The sequence below is a fragment of the Alosa alosa genome, chromosome 22, assembly GCF_017589495.1.
Source record: "Alosa alosa isolate M-15738 ecotype Scorff River chromosome 22, AALO_Geno_1.1, whole genome shotgun sequence".
Lineage (NCBI taxonomy): Eukaryota > Metazoa > Chordata > Actinopteri > Clupeiformes > Clupeidae > Alosa > Alosa alosa.
The window spans coordinates 27,703,510-27,708,509 of NC_063210.1; the positions used below are offsets into that span (position 1 = coordinate 27,703,510).

Here is a 5,000-nt window from a genome sequence, read left to right on the forward strand (position 1 = left end):
TCAATCTGGCATATGGGGGAATTTGATGACTATTGAATTGAACATTGGCTGGGGATGTATAAAAACTTTATGCACCAAAGTAACTTGAGTAATTGAATTGTGTCTTGTAAGTGATGTCTGAAATAAATGTTTTAGAACTTAAATGTAGTGTAAGAGTTACTCATCTTGTATTAGTGAAAACGAGTTGATAAGCAGTAAGCTAGTTGAGTTGGTTATTTAAACATAACAGGATGAACAAGAGACGAGTTGATAAGCAGTAGGCTAGTTGAGTTGGTTATTAAAACATAACAGGATGAACAAGAGACGAGTTGATAAGCAGTAGGCTAGTTGAGTTGGTTATTAAAACATAACAGGATGAACAGGAGACGGTCTACAGAAGCGGGTAGCTTGGTTTAGTTGATGATGGTTGTTAGTAGACAAACTGGTCAAACATTTCATTTCATTTCATTTCATTCATATTTAGCTTTTTTACCCCCTTATCAACAGTGAGAGCGTAGGCCATTATTTAGCTTTTTCACCCCCTTATCAACAGTGAGAGGGACGATTGGTGTCATATCCCCCGTACCACCGGCCTAATATACATGGACAGACTCACACACACACACACATTCACCACACACCCTCACGCACACACACACACACACACACACAAACACACACACACACACAGCTGGTCTGAAATGTGATCGTGTGGGAAAGGGGGCGGGGCATATCTAATTGTGGACCCCCACACACTCTCCCTGCCCCCTATGCACACAGAAGCACACACACACACACACACAGAAACACACACACACACACACACGCACAGAAACACACACGCAGAAACACACACACACATACACACTAGGGGTGGGCGATATGGACAAAAAATAATATCTCGATATTTTTTGTGATTTTGACGATAACGATAATTAGTCAATATCCTTCAAAAAAAAGTCTTCTTGTAAAAGTCTGAGTTACTTTACAGCTCATTATTTATGAATAGCATCAATACAATAATAACCAATAACCTAACCTCTGACTTTTTAACCAAATCAACCAATGCATTGTCACTCTATGACACATTTCAATTTTGCCCCCACTTGTGTGTGTGGCAATGACATGGTCTAGCCAGCTACATTAGAGAAGATGACTAGGCCAAACAGTTTCTCAAGAGAAAGTCTGAAGCTGAAGTTCCTTTCAAAAACCTTTACTTAGGATTCACTGTAAAACTAAGCAGACCAACAGAGTACATCTCGGTTATTTCCTTCAATGTTTTGTTTAAGAGAAATCATGTAGGCTAGCATTCCAAGTTACAGAATAGAAACTAATGTGTTTGCTTATGGCTAATATGAAATCCCATAGAGATGCTAACGGTTAGCATAATCGATACACGTAGATATTTAGAGCGAACTTCAGTCCATTTACAAAAGGATTACATGAGAAGAGTTCTTTGTTTACAACTGACTATTAAAATACTCAAAGGCAAATGTTTTCTCTCCATATAATACCATGTAAGAAAAAAGGACTGTCTCATCAATGCTACGTGAACAGAAGTAGCTGCACAAAATCCCAAGTAGGCTACGCCGGATCTCAAGCACACAAAATAAGACCTGCGTGTGACCACGTGGACCCACTAGCGATCATGTGACACTTGCTCTGCTGCAACGGGGCTTCTCTTGCATACACCTCCTGGATTTAGTGAATGTGGGGTTTCAGTGCGTGATTTCAAGTGTTTTTTCCCCATAAGTAATTTAAATACTTGATAATGTAAATTTGCACATCGTTAAAACAATAATCACAATATTATCGCAGACGATATATATATCGCCCACCCCTAATACACACACACACATACATACACATACACACAGAAACACACACACACACACACACATACACACAGAAACACACACACACACACACACACACACACACACACACACACTCTTACATGGAGCACTCTGTCACACACACACACACACACTGCTGCCACACACTGTTCCCTGCATGTTGAGCTCCATCACACACACACACACACTGCTGCCACACACTGTTCCCTGCATGTTGAGCTCCATCACACACACACACACACACACACACACACACACACACACACACACACACACACACACACACTGTTCCCTGCATGTTGAGCTCCGTCACTATTTCCTTGATGCCTCAATGACCCTGACAGTGAGATCCTTAGCCAGCGTGCTAGCTGTAAGATCCATACAAGTCAATGGAGATGAGAGGCAAATGGCTAACGCTAATGCATACCAGGGTTTAGAGCTGGGATTGAGCATCCTATCTAGAGTTACAGGCATGAAAGACACACACACACATACACACACTCTGCACCCTACAACCTTCCCGACACACACACACACTTGAACCCTACAACCCTCCTGACACACACACACACACACACACACACACACACACACAGATGCAAGAATGCGACGTGAGCCTTAGATGACACCCACACACTCTCCGTCCAGAAAAAGAATGAAAGACAATACACACATCCTCCTCACAGCACTGGGCTGCATGAGAGTGTGTGTGGGTGTGTGAGCATGGAATAACACGGCTAGTTTAGTGTGCTTACATGTGTGTGTGTGTGTGTATGTGTTTGTATGTGTGTGCAGGTATTGATGATGTGTGTGAGTATGTGTGTGCGTCAGCATTGTGATGTGTATAGAGGAGTCTGTGTGATGATAGTGTGATGATAGCGGTATTATTATTGTGTGCGTCAATGCGATGTCAATGAAATTAGAAAGAGTCTGTGTGTGTGTGTGTGTTGCGTGTGTGTGTGTGTGTGTGTGTGTGTGTGTGTGTGTGTGTGCCTTAGCTCTTGGTAAATCAAACCCATATGACTTCAGGATGTTATGTCTTGTCTAGAGCTTTAACGGGCAGACAAAAGATATCAAATTAATTATATTTATTAATAACAAAAATAGAATAACTTAGGAAACTAAGGCTCCATTTTAAGGTTAACGAAAAAGTATACGGCAAAAGCAGGAAAAATCACAAAGTAGGCCTGAACAGGCCGCAGTACACTTCCCGGCCTCTCACTCCGAGAGTGGCTGAAGCGGCAGTCGAAAACAACTGTGGCCCGGGGCTGGGCCCGAAGGTGGCGAGGAGTGGCGTGGAAGAGCGCCCCTGCTGACGTCACGGCTGAACTTTTAAAGGGCCAGCAGCCAGAAACATCCAATGAGTGTGGTTGGTCAATTAAACTGCACCGGCAATCAGTAAACTGGCTGAGAGGCAATCTGCAAGACACAAACGAACAAGGGAGCCACAAGCCACAAGGAACAGATATTTTATACAGATATATACGACCACAGGGTCGTAACACCCCCACCACCAAAAATCAACATATCGTGTTGATTAGCAATAAAAGATTCATAAAACTCAATTCACCCCATGGTGGAACGAGACAAAGTGTCTGCCAAGATGTTCTCACTACCCTTTTTGTACCTGATCTCGAGGTTGAAACCCTGCAGGTAGAGTGACCATCGCGCCAATGCGCTTGGTTTGAATTTTCTCATCCCAGAGAGAAAGGTCAAGGGGTTATGGTCAGTGTAACACGGGCAAACTGGTTCTGTAGAAGAACCAATATAAACCTCAAAGTTTTGGAGTGCAAGGAGATAGGCAAGTGCCTCCTTTTCAATGGTGCTGTAGTTCTGTTGATGTTTTAAAAACTTCTTTGAAAAGTAACAGACGGGGTGAACAATTCCGTCAACTGCACCAGCGCCAGTTGCACTTGCGTCCACTTCAAGCTTAAATGGCACCTCAAAGTTTGGAGCTGCGAGCACAGGAACACTACAAAGCAAGGCCTTGGCGTTCTGAAAAGCACATTCACAGTCAGCAGACCATACAAAATCACAGTTGGTTTTAAGCAACTGGGTTAGAGGCAGAACAACGTCAGAAAAATTCTTGCAGAAACTACGATAGTAGCCAGCCATCCCCAAAAAACGACGTACTTCGCTTTTAGTCATTGGAGCTGGAAAATCACAAATAGCTTGTACCTTTGCCTCCACAGGACGCTGTTGGCAACTTGGCATCACTACTGAGACCTACAAACACACTCAAATAAACACGCTTGTACACAGGCAGGCGCGCAAACACACACACACACACACACAGTCACACTCTAGGGACACACAACTGGGAATATTTCGGTGTCAATCTGACTGAAGATGACTCTCTTTTAACCTCCCCTCTTCTTTCATCCCTCTCTCTCTCTCCCTTCTTCTCTCCCCAAATTTCAAATCCTCTCTCCCAAATTTCAAATCCAAAAGCATTAATGAACGAGTGCTTGTGTTGTCAAAGCATGTACACAGATCCATACATGTATAAAATAAACAAAACAATGTTGATTAAATAATAGTAATACGAATTTAATGAAATGAAAAAAATAAAATAAAATATTTCTCTCTCCCTCCCCATATCTCTCCTTCCTCATCTCTCTCTCCTTCATCTCTCTCTTTCTGGTGTTTTCTGTGTTTGTCATTGATGTTGTCTTTCTTCTTCTCCTCATGCTTTCTCTCTCTCCCTTTCTCCCCCTCTCTCACTCTCCCTCCCTCTCTCTTTCTCTCCTCCTCTCTCTCTCTCCCTCTCTTTTCAATTTTTCATTGGAGGGGTTGTGTACAAGGCCAGAAGGAAGGGAAGTGTGTTTTGTCCATTTCTTGTTGGGTGCAGCGAAAATGGCAATCTGGATGTCAAGGAAGTACAAGATGGCTTGGCGAGTTTCAACCAATCCTGTGGAGATTTTTAGGGGGGTGGTGGGGAATCACATGACATTGAGAGCTTTCTGGCTGTATGGGGGTGGGGGTTGCTGTGTGAGGGTGGGGGGATGGGCAGGTTGTTTTCAACATATGAATCTGCTCTGCGAGCCCTGTGATGTTTCTTTTTTTAACTTGTAACTTGTATGTGTTTTAACAATGTTTTTATTGTGCAGCGGTTAAACACCTGATATTGTTTCAGTAAAGGAGTGTTAAGCCTCTCTCTCTCTC

The 5,000-nt window shown here is 43.0% G+C and overlaps 1 protein-coding gene across 1 annotated transcript in view; it reads left to right on the forward strand.

Moving 5' to 3' along the window:
* gprc5ba (G protein-coupled receptor, class C, group 5, member Ba) overlaps positions 1–5,000 on the forward strand; it is a 23,570-nt gene that overhangs the window by 12,669 nt on the left and 5,901 nt on the right.